The sequence below is a fragment of the Platalea leucorodia genome (genome assembly GCF_965183815.1).
Source record: "Platalea leucorodia genome assembly, chromosome: 4".
NCBI classification, from domain to species: domain Eukaryota; kingdom Metazoa; phylum Chordata; class Aves; order Pelecaniformes; family Threskiornithidae; genus Platalea; species Platalea leucorodia.
This window is the reverse complement of record NC_138826.1, coordinates 47604600-47628895: the sequence shown is the minus strand read 5'-3', so window position 1 is coordinate 47628895 and position 24296 is coordinate 47604600. Positions and strand designations below refer to the sequence as shown.

The following is a 24296-nucleotide window of genomic DNA, read 5'->3' as shown; positions in this document are numbered from 1 at the left end:
TAATGAAATGTGTATTTCCACGTACTTCAAGATACTTATTTGTCTGACCTTGAACTGTTCTAGCTTGCCCCTGCTTAGCCACAAGAGGCAGGAAATCTTCTGGCATTAATATTTTCTTTGTGGATATTTTTGCACACATTTCAGGAAGAAGCAATACTGTACAAACAGATTCATCATGGTAGAAAACTAGTTGAAAGTTTTTCAGCTATTCTGCAGATAGCAAACAATTTGGCATGCAGTATGTATTACATTGAGTGGTGACGACACAACAAACCTAAAAGACTAGCAGTTAGCTAGAGATTTAAATCAGTACACACCTATTGGTGAAAAATGAAGCTGCTGTTGGTTTCTACCGAAGTTTTTTCAGCTGCAGTGTGAGCTTGCTTCAGTGTTACTTAAAAATGGTTTCCTTTTGTGTGGTTTTAATTGCTATGAAACCTCCAAAATCTCAATTACCATGTCTATACAAATATCAAACATACCAGATACCTCCTCAGGACAGAATGGCTATGTTGATTTAGCCTGTCAAGTCCTTGTCTAAACCCACAGCACAGCAACTTGATTGCACTGTAGTGGCAGCCAGCCTTGGACTCTTGAGCCACATAGGGTGTTGAGCAGTTGAACCATCCCTGCTGTACTGGACCTGTGCTGGCTCCTGGGTAAACCACAATCCTTGTGTGTTCAGAGGTGAGCCACCACTGTAAGCTAAGACTGACCTCCTGGGTGCACACCCAGCCAGCTCAGTGGAGCAGTGAAATCCTGGGGTGGCAACTGCCATTTCTCATCCATGAAATGCTTTTCAACACTTCCAGAGTACATGGACTGCATCTCATGGTTCTCAGCTATACAAAGAATATGTGCTTGTAGTGCCATGAAGATTGGCTACCATTGGGATAAAATAATATGTCATACAGGAGACAACAGGTAGCAATGGGATTGCTTCTAAGAGAGAAGCACTTCACAACAGAAGAAAGAATGTGGTAGAAAAATAGCAAGTGGCAAATGTTTAGGTGTCTCCTTTACAATGGTCTGAAACCAATATAGCCATCACCGCCATTGTAGAGAATGCAGTGCACACAATGAAAGAGAATAAAATGCAGTCCTGAAAGTATGCCATATCCCATAGGTATTCTATTTATAATCCTCCATTAGACACCTTTTTTTCTTTTTGGACCAGCTCCCTGGAGTGTAATGCTACAGGTTTCTGGGAAGCTGATACTAACACTTGCTAAGTCTTTGACAGAGAGAACCAGTCAAGAATTTACAAGGTGTCCTAGGATGCAATGAAAAATTGTCAAAATGCAGTCAAAAAGCTTAGAAGTATAAATTCAGCTGACAGCTAAACATAAGAAGCAGGAGCTGTTCAGGAATGGATTAGAGTCCAGAATGGGAGAGTGGAGAAAATACACAGCTAAATTTCTTCCTTTAAAATAGGCAAAACCCTCCAGTTCAGACTGATTTATTTCATCCATTTCTACTAGACAAACTCCCATGTGGCTTCAGAACTGGACTATTTACCTTCTTCTGGGTTGTAATAATGAGATTCTTCCAACACGTTATTTGGTAGCATTTTAAAAATGAGCACCAAAGGGAAAGAATCAGCCTCGGAGTAGCCCCACCCTAAAACCCAGACATTGGTGGGTGGTCTGTGTCTGCCTCTGTTGTGTGAGGGTAACACTGATGTGCTCCTGTGGCTTCACCACAGGGCTCCCAGTTGCTGGAATAAAACACAATCTAGTCTAGCACTGGAAATAAAGCATTTGTGAACTACTTCCTCACTAAATGTAACAACTATGTCTTCAATAAAGCCATGAGCATCTACAGCTACCTTTAGCTCTGTTCCCCCAGGAAAGAATAAGATTTAGTAATCATACGAGGAAAATGAACTCTCTCAAATCCTAAAGTTCCCCTTTACTCTTTTTGTGCTCAGAGCGGTAAAAATAGAGAGGTCTTAAACACAACTGGCAAGGGCAGTTCAAACGCCATGTTTAACAGACTTCATTTTTTTATAAAATTGCATAATATGTATAAAGGCGTAGAATTAAATTTTAAAACGTTCATGGTTAGATGATAGATAATTTCTATGCAGAACATAAGGTATCTGAGAAAGAGCACAGAAAAAAGAAATACCTTTACGTTTCAAAAATCTATGCAAAAGCCAGCCACAATCCCAATTAACAATATTTTTGCAGTAGTGTCATCCCATCCTGGACCTGGTTAGGGTTTCAGAAACATATCTAACAAATCCCTTTTCCTAAGGCAGAAGGCTTTATACAAATGGCATTTCGGATATATAGCCTCTCTCGGCCTCCTCTCAAAGACCTTCAATACAGTCTGTTTTAGAGCATCTCCTATGATCAGAAAGTTTCTCATGAGATTTCTACTAAATCCATCTTGCTATAGTATAGGCCATATTTTAAATCCTGTCTGTCAAGGAAATGGAGTGTATATCAGTTGCTTTCTCCTTATACAAGTTTTGTACATATTCTAAAAACCTCATAGTCATTGTCAAGCTTCCCTTCTCTATGTAGAACAGGTTTGTCACAGGTCATGTTGTCTAGCTTGCTGATCATTTTCATTGCTCTCCATTAGAGTCTTCCTTAGTCTGTTCATTTTTCTCTTGAAACAGGTTGCCCCAAACTGGACACAGTACTCCCACTGAGGCTTTATGAGATTACTTTATGAGTCTTGAAAATTACATTCCTGTTTCTACATCCCAAGATGGTATTTGCTTTCTTGCAATAGCGTGACATTGCAGACTAATGCTCTGCTTGTGTGCTGAAATAACATCTGTACCCTTTTCTATAAAGCTGCTCCTGTTCCCCATCCTTTACTTGTGCACTTTATCATTCCTGCATTTGAGCCTAAGTGTACTGCTGTGACTTTGTCCCTAATAATTGTCATCTTGGTTTTTTCTCAATAATTTTCCCCATTTTACAAGATAATTTGATCTTAACTCATAGTCTGCCCTACCCACAGCAACCTACTCTGAGTACAATTTCCCAGGCAGTTTTGTGGATCTACACAATAGTACCCTCCTGTGGATCACATTTCCTGAGCTTATCTGTGTCACAAAAGACGATGTCATGGGAAAGTGTGGCTAAGATCAGCAGAAGTTTGCAGTTTTCCTTCTGTTGAAAGCAAACCACTGGGTCTTTTTCTGAAGAGGTGTGCTCTTCCCTTGATGACTCTGAAATAGTTTGAATCTCAGACAGCTATTTGCCCTCACTGATGTAAAAGCCACACACCATTGCTCTTTGCATATTTGCATTGGCCACCAGGAGAAGTGCCATTTTGACAAAGCCCTAACTCACTTTGCTGGATGCTTATTGCTATTTGTCCACTGTTGCTTTTGAAAAATTGCAGTTCAGCTTTGAATGAAAGTTTTTTCCACCGCTAAAACTAATCAGCACTGACAGTGATGAACAATGGTTTTGTTATCACTGACACACATTTCTATCTGCATTGCCGCAGTTAAACTCTTGATGTCATACACAACACAAAATGAAAGTGGCCTGAATTTCAAGGAACCGATGTAAAGACCTTGTAGGCTTGTTTCAGACCAGATGGAAATGTAACAAAAGAGTATATAATTGTTGGTAGAAAATTGGATGGGATTCACATCACACTGCTTTTACTCAGCACAGTATGTATGCCTAGGGTATACATAAGAAAATGAAGTATTTGTTTTTCAGGAGGTAAAATAAATAGGTAATTTATTATTCCACTGATAACACTAGGATTTTAAAGAGGTCACTCTCTCTTCTTATATATGGTCACACAAATGAATATATGCATATCTGCTGGAAGCCTTTTCTAAACTATTCTCAATAAAAACAAGAACTTTTAAGAAGAATGACAAATGTTTGAGTAGTCACACACTGACATAGCGTAAGTGCTCTGCATTCCTTTGCTCATTTTCAGCAGTCAAAACCTTTTAGAATTAAAAATTTATTAAAGTAACAGTCAGTCAGTTTTTTAAAAGAAGCCAAATGTGCTATTGTAAAGTAACTGCAACTGTGGGAATATATTTCTGCATTCCATACTTAAATAAAACATTCACTACCCAGCAAATATTACCATTTCTCTAATTAAATAAAGAAGTATGGGTATGAAAGGTAAACCCACCATTCACTAGTGCCAGATAATTGTGCTTGGAATAAAAACTATACTGTAGCATAAAAGCTGTAATAAAAGCAGTCACCTTTGATGACAAAAGCTGAATTCTAGCAGACAGCTTCACTTCTAAAGATAGAAATCTGTATCTCCATATGTAGCATGAAGAATCCCTAGACAGAGTGTTCCTAACTAGTATTGACCATAAAGTTTCAGTTTTCAAACATCTTCCCCTTTGCTACCTCTCCAAGGTTACTCCATTTTAATGACAGAGCTGTCACTTGCATACAATTGGCCACAAAGACCTTTCGTTTTGGTGAAAGTAAAAATGAAATCATAGCATACTTTTTAACCAATATGTACAAAGACACACTTTTGTTTTGTGAGACCTGATATTTTTGCAAAGAAGAAAACCATAGCATACCACAGCCAAACAGAAGATGACGCATTGCTAATGCTTGTCCAGAAGCTAGACAAAAGATACAAGTAAAGTAAAAGACCTGAGCAAGCTAAAGAGGGTTTAACTATTCCCAACATCTCCTAAAATCAGTTGTATTAATCAGCATTTTGTGTGTCATAAATGCAAGGAAAAAATAGAGGTCAAAACTGAAGGCATTGGTATCAAAAATTAGTTTAAAATTCAAATCATGATCACAATTAGGAAACTTTGCATTGCATAGTGCATTGTTTTAAAAAAAGTTAATGAAATGAAATTAAAAAACCCTGAGTACATATTTAAAATGCAAAAGTAAAAATAAAACCACTTAAGTTGTTATTTGCAAGCTCAAATCCAGAGTTACCTATTTTTCAAGTTCATCAACTTAGTGTGCAAGTTGGCAAACGCTTAGATGCCTATTTGAATCAGCTTAAAATGAAAAGGAAAATTCAATTTGTCCTTTTCAGAAAAAAAAAAAAAAATCCTTAAAATTTAAACAGATATAACAGGAAAAAAAATAAACAATCACTTTTCTCTCTAGAATAGGTCCCTCTTTCATCCAGCTGGCATGCTGACTACATTCATATATTGATATCTGACTTGACTGTACCACATACTAATTTAACATCAAGCTGCTACAGTTGAGAGCTGGCTGAAATTACAACTAGATTCCAGATGCAGTTAAAAAAAAACTCAATTCAACATTTTCTGCACTACCAATGAACTTAAATCTCTGGCCTATTTTGACTTAAACAGAAGATGTTTGAAATTAATAATCTAGTATGAAAACAGCCTTACCTGAAGAAGCAGTCCATGGCCTCAATCGTTGGTAATTAATTTTGATTTGCATACTCAATTTTCAAATTTCCAAATTGCAGCAGAACTTTGAAGGCAGAGTTCAGTCTCTTTGTTCAGACTCTTACTCCATTCCCCCTTTTGCAAACATATAATTCTACTAGAGAATTTAACACAAAAAACTCAGGAAACATCACAGTTAAGTTCATCACACCATCCTAAATCTCTCTTTTTGTGCATATGAGTATAAGGCAGTCTTAAATTCACAGTCATGTATCTCAAATGCCATATGTTGGAATTTTTTTTTCCAAAAAAAAGGAATGCTTTTCCTTTCTTGGCCTAGTTGCGTGGATATACAGATTGATTTTTGTCTTTTTTGTTTCCCTAAAGGACTTAGGACTGCTAATTATGACAGATGCTAAATTACAAACTTATGCCAAGCAGAAAACGGATGTGGCATGAAATAAAGACCCCAAAAAAGTGTTACATGACTGATGGCGTTATATTAATATAGGATGGTGATGAGAGGAAGCAATCTGCTGGTATGTTATTGTGAATTTATAAGTTGCTGCATGCACGCACAGCAGCTTTAAGAACATCTTATATCCAAATTCTAGTAATAAGAAAATTTTCTGTAATCAACAGCACAAGTTATAAGAACTAATCCTCATAGATGCAAATATCCAAAGGGAATTTAATGCTAAAAATAAATATATCATCAACCTGGAGCTTATTCACTTTATGAACTGTACAATGCACTACAGACATGCAGTGGTAAAGGTTATTTTTCCATGAATTTTGAGATTCTTTCCCATTTTACCTTTTCAGACCCAGGCATACAGTTCCATAATAAATTAGTCAGGGCTTACATGGAAGGGCCTCTAACAGACAGGCTTCAATTTGTTAATATTTGGCTGGGGCAGGATATACATGTCTTAAATGCCATCTATTTGATTTAGCCCAAAAAAGGCGTACAGAACTCCCAACTCATAACAAAGAATACAGAGTTCATCTGTCTGAATTCCTGCAATGCTAAAACTAGGGGCCAACCACAGAAACAAGTAGAAGACCAGTTTAAAAGAAATTTTCAAAATCTTCATTACAAGAGGAAGGTGAACTGAAACTTGCTGCTACATGAGGCTGTGGAGGTCCAAAGTATCAGCAGGTTCAAAAACGGATTGCATAAAATAGAGAACTGGTTCATAAACAGACACAAAAGATACTTAAAAAAAAAAAAAAGTACTAAAAAGGCAGGATGTACTTTTCTAGCAATTTTAATTCAGCAGTTCTGAATGGCGAGGCAGCACAAAGGCAAAGGACCACAGAAAGTGGCCAAGATACTTGTGTGCTGTCTAAACAGCATCTCTTCCTGTTGTTCTTGCCTTTCTCAGGAGATGCAATGCTAGGCTGGATGGTTTGACCTACTAGCGAATTTCTAATGTTATATATTCATTACTGGTATCCTTCGTAGGAGAGAAGCAGAATACTGAAGGGCACCTTGGAAACTTCAGGTTTCTCTTTCTTCTTAGAGGACCAAGGCTGAATTGCCAATGCAACATGGCCTTTACCTTTTACCTGCACTCAACATGAATTGTTACAAAATTACTCATTCTTCCATTGTCTCTTGATACCAGCCTTCAGAAACTTCTGTGTCTTTACTCTAGCTGTGAATCAACAATGGGGTAAATGAAGTTAAGCAACCCTAGTGGCGCCACCAGTAAGTCATCCAGTTTAGCTAGATGGGAGAAAAGCTGGGCAGCTGCAGATCCTAATGTTCGAGGGTGGGTCCATACCCTCACTAAAGGATGAAAATTTTTAATGATCTACTGGGGTAGTAGATGATGGAAGAGGTAACAGCAGGAGACAAAAGTTTTATTAGGGATTCGGAAAGAGCATCTAAAGAGCATTCTTAACTCCATTCATCTCTCCTTCCCCTCACCAACAGGATGTAGAGTAAGGCTGAGGTGGAGAATGGGAAGGACTTAGTATCAGGAGGTGATTTTTCCCTACTGTAGAAGATCTTGAATGGGAGATCACATCTGACAAATCCATGAAATTTCTGACTTCAGCCAATTGCATGTACCTGGACCTTGCCCTGCTCTGCTGGAAGATAAAGCCTCAAGCAACACCATTGCACACACATTTGGAAAAGGCAGTTCTGGAAAACTCTTGTCCTTTGAGCTTTTCTCGGTGTTCCAAATTTTAACTCCTGAATTTGCTTTGTTCACTGACTCCTAGCTACTGCTCCCCACCATGAATTTCTACACCTATTGATGAGCAAAGCAAAATAATTTTTAAGGATTAAGCACAGTAAATGTCCCGATCAACAATTCAAGAGGACATATTTGTGCACAGATGATCGCTGATCTGTTATGCGCACATTCACTCACTTTTTTCTGCCTGCTGCAGGTGATCATGGTGGACTTAGCAGTGCTAGGTTAACGGTTGGACTTGATGATCTTAAAGGTCTCTTCCAACCTAAATGATTCTATGATTCTATGGTAATTTACTCCTGCAGTTCAGGAAAATGTTTCTTCTTCTTTATTTGAGCTGGATATGGGAATGGGGTAAGGCTAAACAATAAAAAATGCTTGCAGAGGAAGCCAAGAAAATAGCAACTCTATAACTATTGTAAGAATGTGCAATCTTATTTGCAATAAAATGAAGAAAGAATGGGGGTGGAGGGGGGACAACCTGTACCATATGATTACCAGCTGGAAGAGAGAGTCGATCCAGAATGGTCTGTTGGAAAACAGCTTCCAATAGCACTGTTACATGAAATTTAAACTTATGTATTCAAGGAACACATACCCTAGGAAATTATTGCAATAACATCAAGAAAGGTCTCCTTTGGGAAAATCCTTACTGTACCCACAAATATATATTATATTATATCAGATCACAAACATTTGTAAGAAGTGACACAAATGAGTAATTGCAGAAAGTGTCAAGTGTTGCTTTTGGTATGACCACTATGAACTGAATGTAATCTAATTTCACTCCTACTGTTTTGTAATATGCTCACAACCCTGATTAGTGCTCTCTGAGTGACCTGACATGCTTTAGCATTCGTGAAATTTCTAGTATAATGATTCACTTCTGAATGTTTCTGAGTTAGTTTTACTGCCCATTTGACTAAAAAATACATGTATCACTCATGTGCAAAGCCTCTAAATAGTTCACCCTCCCCATAAACAGATTTTGAACATTTTCACAAAGAAAAAAACTCTCCCCTCCCAACTCCTCATTATTCTGTTTTCTCATGATTAATTTTAAATATTTATTAATTTTTTTTTTTAGTGTGCTCTCCCAGTAGGTGGAAGTTCTGGCTTTCAGCCTCTTCTGTCTGATCAAGGGACTAAAGCCAGGCCTCCTACTTCGTGAATGTTTTAATCAATATCATATAAAAAGTGGATACCCTTTTTTTCTCTTTCAATAGAAAAAGGAGTAGGCTGTCTATGCTTCTGAAAACTTACCTTTTAGCATTTGATTGTAAAAGATGATTCCAGACTGTGTCTGGCTGAAAAGAAATGTATTCTTGTACATCAGAGTTAGACCCAACAGGGCCTTAAGATACAAGTTTATGACTTGCCTTGCTCAATCATATCTTCATTCAAAGTAGCTGATGTTATTAATCTTATTCTGAGCCACTAAACTCCTGTTCTCCTATGGTGGCTGATCTGGCCATCAGCCCTAGAGCACCAGCTATTTCCTCTAGAGACCAAAGCTTGAACAATTTGCCAGAAGGGACTTCCACGGCAGAAGTTACCGCCAGTGCTTTCCTCCCCAGCCAGTTCAAAGGGAATTCAGTCAAAAATCACTCACTTACTTATCCACAGCGTGAAATTCCTCTTTTGCATTTTTTGAAACCAAGCACTATTTTTCAAAGCACTAGTTTTCTCCACAAAGAAAAAGCAGCACTTTTTTCACCTACAATGGAATGACACTGTCTTCCAGGGGAGATACTCTATTTGCAGTATATTCTGTTCTCCGGTGTAATGTATGCATCTACTTAGTTCACTGGAAACTGACTTTCTGCATTATATAATCTCATTATAAACATATTTTTCATATTCAAAGTAAAACTAACAATAAAATAAAATTGCTTAGATAAATTTTACATTTGATTTTCTTGCATCTAAATGCAGTTTAAAAAGTAAAGACTCATCTCTCAAAATACAAAAAGGAATGTATATAAATTGATAGAAAATATTCTATCCCATATATGTGGAAATGTCTGAGAGCCCTCATTCATTATTCAGTAGATGAAAGACAAGGAAGAAGAACCTGGAAAAGGATAGGGAAAAGTATTATTACTGCACTGTTTTGTAAAATTAACTATTTCAAGCTGCTTAACCTTAGCTCAGAACACTGTGTTGGACTTGCGCTTTTATGAAGAGGAATCTGCTGTAAATTAACATCTTGTCTGCTGCTTTTGAAAATGAAAAACTTGAGAATACTTATAAAGTGGAGCCACCTTCTTTCCCCTTTTATTGATTTGAAAATGAGTCACATTTCAAATGCTTATTCCCATGTGTCATCCAGAGAAGACCACCCAAAGTTATTACATTTTGAGCAAACTTTCAGTTCTTCAAACCTTCAGTAGTCCTCTGCACTCATCCCCTCCTGACCTAGTCTATTTGGCTCTCAAACACAAGTGTTAAGCAGGACAAAGAGCCACATGCCCAAGCTTCTTTAAAAACACAAAAGGAAAGGGAAAAAAGCCCCTATAATCTCAAGGTGCATTTATTCACAAAGACTGGTAAGAAAGATGAGAATTTCCACCAAAACCAGAACACACACACACCCCCCCAAAAGAAAAAAAAAAAAGTCCAGCATCATAAGCCATGCTACAATGACAGAGGCCACAGGCTTCAGCTTTAACTAATCTCAACAGGTGGTATAATTCTGATGCAGTTAACATTTTCAATTAATAGAGATCATCAGGTAACATGGGAATTAAATCTTAACGCTTAAGCACTTGCAAAACTGCAGTTTTGTCTTATTCCTGGTTATTACTATTTTAGAAATATATACATGACAACCAGGTGGTTAAGAGGAGTTAGGCTTTCAAAAACACAACTAAAACATTACAGTCCACTATGTTGTGTTTTTGTTTCCAATAAACGCCTACATTGTATTCCCAAACATGCTCAGACCAAGTAAAAGATTTGTTTATGTTTTCTGTTTTCCCACTAGGACATACACTGAACTGCCCGTAAATGCATCAAAAGCCATTTCCTCTTTTTGTTGAGTTTTCTTCTTGACTCAGGTTTTCCCATTTGCTTGCATTCAGGGATAGCAGTTTAAAATAGATTTGGTACTTGAGAACTGTTGCACAAGGAAAACCTCTTAAAACACAGAAGGAATTACTGGTTGGTAATTCCTGAAGTGAAAGTTGATTTGCCTGAGAATACTCCTCTTTCATCTAATACATTTGTCATGTTTATACTGGCCTTTTAGTTATAAATACTGTTTTTAGTAAGCTAAGAAACAAAGCTGTGTTGTTAGGATTGTTTTCTCTCTACTGTGAGATGAGTAACTAGTATTTCACTACTTGCTTCAGGTGACCTAGCAGAAACGAGACAGAATCTCTCTATCAGAAAACCACAGATGTTAGAAATCAAAAAGCGCTGCTGTGAAATTTAGGCCACAACACCACAAATGAAGCACTGCTCAATACTGAGAACACACTTCCTTGTTATCCAGCTACCCTTTGAAAGTCAGAGTTTAGAAGGGCTCTCATCTTCTCAGATCTTCTGTTTCAAGTTAAAAGAAACATTTACAAAATAAAATTCAAATATAAAGCAGTCTTCTGCTTAGTTTCCAGAAAAATATACTATTCTTATGCTAACCTTAAAGTCCTGTTCACTCCAAGATCATGTATTACTCTTTAAGTCTTCTCACATCAATATATTTGGGTTTGTTTTGGGGTTTTTTTGTATCATACATGACACAAAACAAAGCAGCATAACCCCCTCTCACTGAATCTACCTGACACACAGAAATCTGATTTGGATTACATCTGCTACAAAGCATAAATAATGATGGCAACAGGCACTATACTTTTTTCATGAGAGAATTTTTTAATTTATGGGAACATGACACAGGGGTGTACACTCACTTGCAACTAAAACTTTCCTTCCTACCCTGACTGTGGATCACACAGAAAGCTATACTTTCAACATACAAGGAAAGGAACATCATTGAATGTTGTAGTGGGAGCATAATAATCTATCTGGCTTTTTATTTCTTAAATAAAAATACAGGAAATAAAGGTGCTGAAGGAAATAGACTCTGAATATTTTGAGACAGTATTTAAAAAGGAGATCTTGTGATCCTGTCACAAGATCTTGAATAAACTGGTATGTAATTCCAAATAATGTCAAAAAAATGTAGGAGAACTAGAAAAGGAATTGAGTAGCAAGATAAGGATGGTAACAGGTAATGGAAATTGTTTTTGTATAAAAAGTAAAAACAGTAGAAAGCCATGCACTTCCTTACCTGGAAAGAAAGATTAGGAGGGGGATATGATACGTGTATATAAAATCATAGGCAGTCTTGAGAAAGCAGAGCAGCAACAATTATTCAGTGTTACATACATGACAGGATCAAGGAGCAGCCAGTGAAATTGTCAAGCAATGGTTCAACAGGATTGTGGAAGTCATTGCCATGAATGTTTTGGGGGAGGCCCAAATAGAAATGGAACAAAAACGGCAAATTTCAGAAAATAGCTCCAATAGTAACATCAAACATTATTACTCAGATACAAACTCTGGCTCAGGCAGTGAGCCATAAATTGCTGATGCCACAAGCAGTACAGGGGGAAGGATAACTTTTTACTCTCCCTGCTGCTGCTTTGTTTTCCTAGGGGCCAGTTCCTGGTCATATTTGGAGACAGCACACTGGGTGAGTGAGGCCTTTGGTCTGATCCGCTAGGGCCATATCTAGGTTCTCAAATAAAAAGGTTCTTGATAAGTTTGAGTCCACAACAAAAGGCTATTTTGAAACCCAAAGAAGAGGAACATCCTTTTCACTTCCCTATCATCAGTTGGCAAATCAAGTGCATAGTCTTGATAGGGAGAACACCAAGCTATGGGTAACAGAGGAATGCAATGGTGCAGCATGCTAGGCAGCCAAGCCTTCACTGTGTGGTTTTCCTGAAGAATGGACTCATTCGGATGTGCCAGTAGCAGAAAGAGCATTTAGCTCAAACATTTGTTGATCTTTGCTCCACATACAACTGTTTCATTGGAACTAAATCTCAATGAACCGACAACCTGCTAAAACATGTTCATATTTCATTAGACATATTTGGAAGGCTTGGCCCTCTAATGGGTTATTTAATCTGTCTCTATAAAACACATTTAGGCAAGACTGATATGACTGTCCATAAACCATTCTTCCCTAATATGTTTCATGTGTTGGTTCACACACACACCTTCACTGTTGATGGTTCCTGCTGTGAGCATAGCTAGTTTATCTGTTGCCTAACTATTTTTAGTTTTTCTCAATCTAATCTAAAATATGCCTGGTACTGAGTGGGGGGAAGAGAGTCTATATATCTACATTTGTTACAACATTTAATTTATGAGTTCTTAAGTGATCACTCAAAAAATTGAATCACCTCTACAATCTATTATCACCAGCAAAAATGATAATATGAAACAAGTGCTTATTACATTCTGCTTAAAATAGAAAGAAAATCAGGTACATTTCAATCATTGCCTACAGAGAGTATCACTACTTATTTAGATAGGACCACTGGAATGTGGCTTAGTACAATTATTAATGAAAATTCAATGCAAAAAATCATTAATTTAAATATTATCAAATATCTGTCTGCTAGTCCTACTGGCAACTAATTTGTTCTCTGTATTTGAAAATAAAATTGGATTCATGTAACCAAACTTCTGTGCCTGTCTGCACAGGCTAATAGCAGAATCCCAGTCCAATTTGTTAAATTCTTCAAGTCACATCATTTAGCAGGCCAGATAAAACAATCTGAGATACTGCTTTGAAAAATTACTGTGAACAAGTGTCTTAGATGCATATGCTTTCAGAGAGAACACTTATCCACTTCAAGCTTTTCTTCCCTACTCCCTTCTGTAGGCTTGAAGAAAGTTTCACTCATTTGCCATCCTGCTCTGTATGACAATCTTTCTGTGTCATGGCAACAGTCCTGCATTTATGGGACCGTCTGCAGCTCTGCCTGCAGGAGAAGTGCCCTTTGACCCTATGCGACAGAGGCAGATTTGTAGATCTCAGACTTCACGGACTTTAAACTCGTTTCTACAGCTGGTTTACTGCAGAGCTAGCTTTACTTGCAAAAAAATTTCTCTGAAGTCCAGTGCATGATTAATGGCTCTTCGTTTTAGCTTTTTGCCCCATGATCTCCTCCCCTCCCCTGCGCACCACATCACTTGCTGTAACCTCATTTTAAAATATTCTAGGACATCCATTTTTCCTCTACAACACAACACATTTGATGGCAAACTTTAATGCCCTCTTTTTAAGTTACAGGAGAAGGTACTCACCAAAACACACGTATCATCTTTATGTCTTACTCGTTCTGTATTCAGCTTCCAAGCAGGAGACGAATAGCTTGGCATGGCTAGTGATTCACATCCAAACAGAATGACAATGTGCAAGGAACTTTTCACACTTTCCAAAAACACTTTACAACTCAATCCTTTGAAAAAACTCATCAGAAATGTCAAGGAATCACCAAACAATGTAATGCCAGGACTATCATATCAAATTTGTGGTCTCACAGACTTAATAAAAGTGCTTTTAAATGGACAGCACTATACATTCATAAAGTCATAAAATCTACTGAAAATACAGAGTACTGAAAATCAACTGAACAGCATTTTCCACACTTGTTTATCCTGAATCACTTCCATTGTTGTTTTCCAAGAAGGTCACACACAACCATGATCTCAGAATTCAGTGTAAAACTGACATTTTAATATAGGCTGAAGGGGATAAATTAACTATACATGAAATGTAATGGACTAAAAGTACTCTAAAGAGTACAATGCTTGAATTGTTTAACAACTTTTCAGTCAATGTTTTAACCTTGTATATTAAGGCTATTGTAGATAATGCCTTATCAACTAATACCATGTCTTTGTAGCAGGCAGCATTTTCCTATTATTACCACTCTAAAAACAATATTACAACAATACTTATTTGGCAACTAATTTATAGATGCTAAACTTAGGTTAGACAAAAGAGGTAATGAACTACTTTACTGAGAGAAACTGAAACCTGAAATCAAGTTTTTTAAATACTACCATAAAAATAAAACTGATAGTAATAGAGAAACAAGACATTTCATTTCAAGATGATGTTAACACATTTTTGCTTTTTTGCAGGTTGTTAGATGAACTTGTGTTTTGGAAAATTTGGTAGTAATGGGAACAGAGAATTTGTTGCTCTACTATAAACTATGATAAGTAACCTACCAAAAAGCAACTCTAAGCAGGGCTTCCATGGAAATGTATTCTTACACATGAAAGTCCAGGACCCTAACATTTCTATTTAAAAGGTCTCTCTATTATCAGAGTGAAATATGTAGCATGTCAAGATAGCACATATTTAATACAAAAGTTCAAGCAAGTACTTGACTTTCACAGAATTGGTTGAAAATGGTGATATTGTTTTGTCTACAAGTTTAGACTTTGAATGTTTTTATTTTTATTTAAATGACTGTACTTATATGAAAAGGTAAACGTACAAACTCCTTGTGAAGCTAAGAAGTGTACGTTACACAAACAGTGAATAGAAAAACAAGTAGAAGAAATTAAGGAAGATTTGCACATCAAAAGAGAAGTTGCATATACATATTTTTTCATCTCTATTTTACTAGCATAAGTCAGTCATAAAAAAAAAAAACCTATGTACTTTTCGACTGAGTCACTGAAATAATGTTATTTTGACGTCTCTTCAATACTGTATATAGCAATTGCTCTGTTAGCTGTAATACAAATACTAACAATGAAAAGATCCATGCATGTATCATTCATGTAAGAGTAAAATAACATAAAAACAAGATAAATTTTAAGTTTCTTATTTATTCTTATTGGCCCTAGCAGCCAAATAGCTAAATTGCCCTATTAGCCAAATAACTGTAACACCAAAGCGTTAGCTCACTGCAAATTAGAAAGGAAATTAGAGTTTGGATTCCCTTAGTATATTTAATTCCTGTTGTAATGGGAGAAAAATAAAACCTATTTTTACTATAAAAATGTCCATTTTGTGTGCATTTCTGATGAGCTACGGAAACTGTCTCTGTACCATTTATACATATTAGTTAATATTACAAAGTTATTATTTCAATAAGACCGAAAACTGATCAGCTTATTTTTTTGTTGAGTGAGTTTTCAGTTGTATCAGTTCTGTGGTCTGTGTTCACCGGATGGCTGTATGAGTATTACGTCAACTTCAGGAAAAGAATAGGAACTAATAGGTATGGCCAGGACAAGATCACTTCTTTCAGTAGCAGCCCAGCATATTTTGGCCTGTAGGAACAGGAAGCCTAAATTAGCTATCAATGATAGTTGTCAATAGGAGACAAAACTTTTTCAAAGGGTGAGGGGCAGAGAATGGATTCAGAAATAAATTCCTTGGGTCATATAAGAACCTCAGGAGAGGAGAGGGGACGAAACAACCAGTTTTTGGTGTACCAGTTACTGGTGTGACTGTGGAGCCACTCCAACTGCAAGAATACAAGGTAAGCTGGGAAGATTCAACAATGCAGAAGACAAGCTATAGACTTCAGGACAACAATGCTGGAAAACCTCAAAACCCTGAATCAACCTAAAAAAGGCTCTAGACTGGTGAAGAAACCACTAAAGGGAAGAAAACATGAGACTCGTTATTGTTTGTCTAGATATAGACATTTCCATTGAGCCAAGAACAAGGTTGTTTTTTTCAGTCTATGGAAAGTACATGTATTTGTGGGAGAAAGTATGCAACATGCTGCTTTCCATCACCTGTTTTCTGAGCTAGCAAACTGCAAGCCGGAAGGCTAATATCCTATGCAGAAACTCCTCAGACAAGTTGTGCGTTGTCTTGAGATTCTGCACTGATCCCAAAGAAACTTTAGGCTGTAGGGCTGCCTTTTGAAAGGTGTAACACATGGAGTGCCTAACTCTAGGAAACTTGCTCAAAGGACTGTGGGCATAGTCACTAACATAAGCTATCAAGACTGAGAAATCTTAGCACACACAGGCACCGAAGCGGTGATCTGACACAGTAGTATAGTGGAAGGATAGCTTGAACAGTCTCTAACTGTGTTTTACAACTCAAGCCTTTTGCATGTGTGAGTGTGTTCACATGTACTCATGTGTACTTGAAAATTACAACTTGTGTAAAAACAAAACTAGCTGTGGCAACTGATTTCACTTTAGCCAAGTAGAACCGAAAAGGAATAAACTCAACTAATCTAGCAGAAGAGCAGGCAAATTTTGAAGACTTACCTAAGCGGAAATCTGAAAATTTCCAAGAAAACTCAAAAATTCTAAAGCAGACTTAGTTTGGCACAGAAAAGAATGAGCCAGTCTCTAGCTCCCTGCCAGCCACCAGCAATCTCAACCTAACAAGGAGCCTACTTTAAGCTCGGCAATACAAAGCATGAGGTGCCTTGTAAACACAGGTAATGTGTTGAATGAAATGTTGAATGAAACACATTCTTTGTCAAAACTTCATGCACATCAGAGTACTAATGACAACACTCACAATGGCATGGTCATTTTGGACTTGTATGCAATTTTTGGCAAACTAATTTTGAAAAAGCTTATCATTTTCAAAGCATGGACACCCACAACTTTCTGAAAACAAGACTTAATATGCACCTCAAATTAAAAATCCTATAATTAAAGCAACCAAAATATTTAAACATTTGCATCTGTCTTGGCTTAAACAGACAACAGTTTTGTTTTACTTACTCTAAATTTTAGTCACTTTATTTGCTTATCATAAAGTAGTGTAAGTTCAACCCTTCAACCACACACAGTGCATCAAAAATAATGTAAGAGAATTAGTCATTACAGGACATTTCTATTTAGCCACTTATAAATAACTTGCTCACATTGTAAACTCTCAATAAGCTATTTCAAGCTTGACTTGTTGGTTTCTGAAATATTTTCTGTAACAACCCATCTGTTGTTACTTCAGAAAATCTATTACTCTGAAGTAGATGGGGGCGAGAGGGAGGAAACAGATCATCTCAGAAGGAAAACTTCCAGAGTTTCCTGGTGTTTCTCAACTTCCTTCTCAAGTAGCTGATTCGAAAATTGGAAGAGGTTTTTGCTATGTAAGAGCCTAAGTGTGCAACCTTTAGTCAGAAGAACATGCTAAATCACATGTACATTAGCAGGCCATTTCTGAAAATAATTTGACCATATGAGAAAGCTCAACTCAGGAAAACATCTTTTCTTACCATAACTCAAACAAAGGCTAACATTCAAATGCATAAATCCCATTTCTGAATTGGGACCTAATCAGGATAGAGACCTAAATCATATTCTCAAAACAAGTTTTTAATAACAGTCATTTTAAAACTCAAGCAAAAATGAGTTTCTGGTTTAATGGAGAGCAGATTCTATTAAAAAAAAAAAAAAAGAAAAAGAGGTTCTGCATAACCACTTCTTTAGTAAAATACACTGAAGTTATTTGTGTTTGGTTTAGCTTAATTTACTTTTGCTTCAGGAATTAACTTCAACAATCTTATATGACACATTGTTGTACAACTACTATTGAAATGGATTAGAAAAATCCTTTATTATAATACTAATATTTTATTTGCTTCTTTCTGGATTTTTTCATGTAAGTTACTGAAAAATGTTCCATTGATATCTAAAAGCTGGTGAGTTACATATGGAAACACTTCCACACTTCATGTTGGAAAGCGACTTCCAAGTTAAACTAGTAAATTAAAAATCTAGCTCAGCCTTTCACATTTAGGAACCGTAGTGTATTGCCTGAGTGAGGAGTGAAACATCAAATCGTTACATACACTTATTAAGGAATGCTAAGTTTAGCACAGAGGAACCTGTTTTGCACTTCAATTTATTTCTAATTTTACAGTAAAATGGTCAAGCTTTCCTGAATTCACTCACAGAAGAAAAGTAGTAGTAAATTGAAAATAAGAGTGCCTGCAAAGGGAGACTATTCAGGAGTAGTTTATTGAGAATATTTCTATGCACAAATAGGAATGTCCAAGGTGTCTGTTTACTCACGCAGATTGTCCTGCTGTTATATGAAACCTAAAGAGCTACGGAATATGACTGAAATTTCTTTTGGAAGATATTGGGAATTAAACTGTATCTTGAGGTGGTAATTAGCAGACATTGACATTTGATGGAAATCACGAGTACAGCTCTGTAGATGTGATTTGTGCCCTGAAGTATGAAAAAATAGGAAAGTTCGGAAATAATTCTCTGTGTTTCAAGGAGAATGTCAATACTATCATCACTTAACATCAGTATAATTAACTCCACATACAGGCACTATCCAGGAAAGATCCTTGTGGAGTTGGGGGGGAAGAAGTGTTCCAATGCAATTGCACCCAATTTTTGTTTGAGATAGCTGAGCGTTATTGCAAAGTAAACCACATTAATCACTGCTATGCAGAAAATTCTTTGCAATTTACTTCAGAAAATATGAGCAGTGGCTTTAAAGGTTATCTTTTACACTAAACTAAATGTTATAACAGTCTTTCCAGCCTTTAGGACTCAACCTTTGGCAAGCTAATATGCCAGCACAGAACATTTGCAATCCAAAAGAAAAATCCCACTTTAACATGAACACTGATTTCTACAAACCCTTACCTTCTTTTTTTATACAGCTTTCACACACATCAGCCTCTGAACAGAACAACCATGCAAACTTCAATTAGCTTTAGGAAATATACCCAAAGTTTTCACTGTATGTTCTGATACACATCTTAGACTTTCATAATCATAAATATGATAGTCTGATTACCAATACACATTGATAGTACACCAGAGATGCATGCTTTAGGCAAACACTGCACACCAATCCATCCCTGAGAACACACCACTTTCTGTCTATTTTCATACAGATTAGACAACTGCACAGTTAACCCTTTATCTAATTTCCTTCCAATTCACTATACTCATTCCCAAATCACCAGTCAGCTTCCTTGGATACAATATAAAGCTTTTTTTCTTAAATTGTCTCTCTTTTCCTCATGAAGGACAAATGAATAATCTGGCAGAGGATTACAGTATATCTACTTTAAGCCATAGTGACGACCTGTAGTGATCTATTTACGGTTTAAAGATAGTTCTAACTTCTTTTATTCACAACTGCTGCACCCTGGGGAGAATAAAATCTAACATTATAAGCATCCCTACTTCTTGGCCAGTACGCATACAGAAGACAGATGACAAAATCTTTATAAAGAATGTATTCGGATCAGAGTAACAAAAATACTAATATTTATTAAAAGATTAAATTATATAGGAAAATGTATGGTGCAAAAAAGAAACATAGGTAAAGAGAAAATGTAGGAGCATAAGAGAGGTGACAGTAAAATTTTTTTGGAAAAAAATATTCAGTAAAGTTATGGCTTTTCTTCCTCCATGTCTTTCTTTCAAACATGGAAGTGATTGCAGCCAGCATAGGCATCCAGTCCATGGGTCCTAGGATCGTGTAGAATAAAAGTTTTTTGTGGCAACAATACCCCTGCAGGTCCATAATGAAGCTAGGATTTGGGTATAGCATTGACAGGAGGGGCAGCACAGGGAGGGATGAGCTCTCTCCTATCCACTCTGGTTTAAGCATCCCTATGTCAGGTCTCATGATGTGGGACTGTTCCCACAGTGGAGCTGCCCGGGTGGGGAAGAGACAGCATTGCTCTTCATCCACATGCAGCCTGATTACATCTCCTCTCTGCAGCCCTTCCTTGGTTTGGGAAGAGCCAGAGAGAAACTGTGGAGCTGCGTAGCAGCTGGAAGGCTAAGTTCTGCCAGTGCCCCAGAAAATGAGTGCCCTCTTTTCATCCATCCTGCCTCAGAATAGTCTGCACTTAGACACAATGACAAATGAGGGATGTCTGCTTTGATGTATTTCCAGCATTCCAGACCAACAGGAAATAATTTTCCTGTTGGTAAACTCTGTTATTGATAGGAAAGTTATCAACTCAATTTTTGAGTTTAGAAACTCAAAATCTACCTTGGAAAGAAAAAAAGGGCTTGCAGTGTGATGTAGGAGGACATGTAAGCTTCGTTTTGAAATACACACATGCACTTATATGTGCAAGCATCATATATTAAATACCACATAGCAATCACATGTGATAATAACATTCTGTATGTTTACTCACATTGATTGTACTCTCTCTGGGTCAGCACGTTTCTTAGGCCTCCAAACAATGATGTCATATTTTTTAAGAATTATCATTCTTAAGCACCTGTTGACTAGTAGCTAATTCATTAATCTGGTTACATAGATCACATCCATGTACACTAATTGGGTTATTGTCATAAGATGTATAGGGAATTGCAGCTAAGGCAGTTGCCAATAAGCTTTAAATTCACTCACTCTGTGTGGCAGGTAAGCAAAGCTGCAAAAGGGGAATGAAATACCGGATGTGAAATATTCTTCTTCCTCCTAGACTTCCACGTCTCCCTGAAATGAGAGGATAATGCACCATAGACACCCCCAAAAGCACTTATATTTTCTGATGAGGGCTGACAACCCATTGCTCCAAGTTTGTTCAGTAATAGAGGACCAAGCCAAGGATCCAGTCCACTTATCAGGTAGGAAGGTGGTGGCTACAATACAAGTCTTTATGCAACGGGAACTAAATGATTAAATTTAACCCATTGGGTTGTAATGTACCTGTGAGCAAGCAGAAATTCTGAAAGGAAGAATATAAAAGCCTGGAAAACAATTGCATGCAAAGACCAGGAAGTTAGAATCATAGAATCATAGAATCATTAAGACTGGAAAAGACCCTTAAGATCATCGAGTCCAACCGTTAAATTGTTCCACAATAAGGAATAGTGATCACTGAGTTAGTCTAGGCAAATTTTTGAATTGTTTGATGAACTGAGAACAAAATCTATGATTTTCATAAAATGAGTAGTTCCCAGCTACAGATGCTGGAGAATAGCTAACTTATGAACAAGGAGTGAGAAAAAGGCCGTATCAACTTGAAATATCAAGATGAACATGCCAACTGACTTTTGTTTATTTATCATACCAATTGACAAGGACAGAGAGAGAGAGAGGAAAAAAAAGCCTCATCATCATAATCCTGTCTTTATTAAAACAGCCAGTCACAGCATGCCATTATCCCCAGTCTCATGATACTCATTTCCAACAAAAGGACCATGAAATTAGAAAGAAGTTTGCAGCTCTTTCGGGGTAGGTAGTAAAAAAGATAAACCTACAAGCCTTTTATCTGTAAAAGCTTCTATTTTAATCTGGTTCAGGTCATGAAAGATATGAGCTTAGCGGTTTCAACCAAACATTCTTATCAACGAGGTTCCATACAGCTCAGCCTAAAAGGTACAGACCAAAAACTAAAACACCGAAGTTTTTGACAGAAAAACCAAAATGTGTTATCAAGTTATCTGGGGAAACTCACATAGTGTTTTTGTATCCTGTTCTGTGCTTCTGATAGTAGTTTCAGATCCAGAGATACCTTCAGTGCCTGCTGATTTAATGGTGAAGGTGTGCTCAGCCACATGAGTCACTTAGTGTCTCCATGGGCTGTAATCCATATTTCTAATTCAGCAATTTAGGTCAGAAGAAAGTCATAGAATTCTGATTGTCATTTTAGGCATCAGTTGCTCATTGGACTCTACAAATGCCACCCCACAACACCATGTAATCATTCAGCCTCTGTAACTTTAATCACAACTTTTGCAGGCACGGGATTTTGCCTATGTGATCACAAGTGAAGGGCACAGGGCATTTTCTAAATTTGGAAGAGACCTTCACAAGGCATTTTTTTTAAAGTCTACATCAATTTTTCTTGCCTGCTGTCATTTAGTGAAAACTGCGGACAGAAGTAAGAATTTCTCTGAACAGTTTCTCAGAACTTTATTTAACAGTGGAAAGGGTGATACTAGGAGACACTTCTTTTTAATTCTGAAAAATTCTGCCAAAAGAAAATGAATGTATATTTATCTCAATTAACAGGAGGCAAACAGCAAAAGAAGTTCCTTTTTTCCTGTATTCTAACTCTAAACCAAAATGAATACTAATGTAATGATGCTACATCAAACACTGTGATGAATTTACACTGGCAAAGGCTTGGTTGTACGATGACAGCACTCCCCCAGTGAATAAGTGCACAGTGCATTGTCCCTTCTAGAGCTCAACTTCAAAGCCCTTGAAAATCTCCTTTGAGTTTTGAACCTTCCAGATCAAAGCCTTGGAGTTCATTTATACTTTTAGGATCAGATGAAGGCAGGCAGTAAGACAGCCGTGATTTAAAGGATAAATCACTTCAGAACAATGTCTATGAACATTCTCTATGGCATTACACTTGAACCTAGGTTTAGAAAGTAATACCACACAGACACATATTCTGTTTCAGAAAAAGTGAGGCAAAATAACATTATTTTATTGTATTTTTATCTTTCCCAGTGGAATTTACCTTTCTATTTTGCAGGTTTGTTTACAAAATAATTCCCCAAATAGGTCTAAGCCCAGTGTCTTGATGGTTCACACCCATACTGATTTATACACAGGCTGGGATTTAATGTATCTCTGTTTGCTGCCTTAGAGAAAAATAAAGATTCCAGTGTTTCAAAAAAATGTACACAGAAATCTAAAAGAATAAGCCTCCCCCCGTCAAACAAACAAATAAAAGCCCTCTGGACCAAGCCTGTGGTCTGATGTGCATGCAAGCTAGATCAAAGCATGCCTTGTCCAATCCTGCTACATATGCACAGTTGAAAAGGACAAAAATAAGCCCTAAAGCAACTCCGTTCACACTGAACAATGAAATCATAACATGAGTTCAAATATATTATACATATTAATTCTAATATTTATAGACTCTTTTGGTGTGCTTAAACATAGGAAAGCAATAATCAACCCAGCATGCTATCCAGACTCAAAAGCACTTACGTGGCTGATGAAAAGGAGTGGTCTAAGGCCTTGATTACTTCTCTTGTTTGACCATTCAAAAGAGTCAAGCCCATGGCAGCTGTAGGCCATGATCCTGAAGTAAAATACCTTGTAGTCTCAGCATAGTTCTAAGTGACTTGATATTAGGAAGTCTGTAGCAGACCTGAGAAGTGCAGACACAGCTCCAATCACAACCTCATCCTTTCCTCTTCTCTAATACACATGCTGTGGTCATCTATGGAGCTTGTCCAAAAACATACCACTGCTGCTTCTCTCTTCTTGCAATGTATAAATTACCTTTGTACCTTCAGAAGGCAAACTATGCAGTGATTTGTCTAATTCTTGAAACATCATTTCTCTTTCACAACTAGCAATGTTTTTCCTTTCATAAACACACAAACAGTGTATCCTAGTCGGCACCGATCTGTAGGGAACAGCAAATGTACAGTATGAACACTGTACGGGGACTTAATTTTGTAGAAGGCATGTTATTGTAATTTTAAAGGCATACTAAATCAAAACTCTGTTTCTAACTGTATATGCATTTACAAAATCAGTGGAAAAGAATTCTACTTTTGTAGAGTCTCCTCTGGACATTCTGTGAACCATCTGCACATAGCTGAAAATTTTCAAATGGAAACTTTTAAGATCTAAACAACCAACACTGACAGCATTTTCTGAGTTTGGGTAAGAGTTTGGTTTTGAGTCATTTGCAAAAAATTGGTCAGAGTCGGGTTGGGCAAAGACTGAGAGTTTGAGGGACAGTCTGGAGGGAACTCTGAAGAGATAAATCTAGAAATAAGATTAAAACCCCAACATTTTACATAGT

The 24296-nt window shown here is 37.0% G+C and overlaps 1 protein-coding gene across 1 annotated transcript in view; it reads right to left on the bottom strand.

The window, feature by feature from the left end:
- LOC309589909 (potassium voltage-gated channel subfamily KQT member 1-like) overlaps positions 1-24296 on the bottom strand; it is a gene marked incomplete at both ends in the record, with an annotated part of 511694 nt that overhangs the window by 323625 nt on the left and 163773 nt on the right. The gene's annotated exons all lie outside the window — the stretch shown is intronic.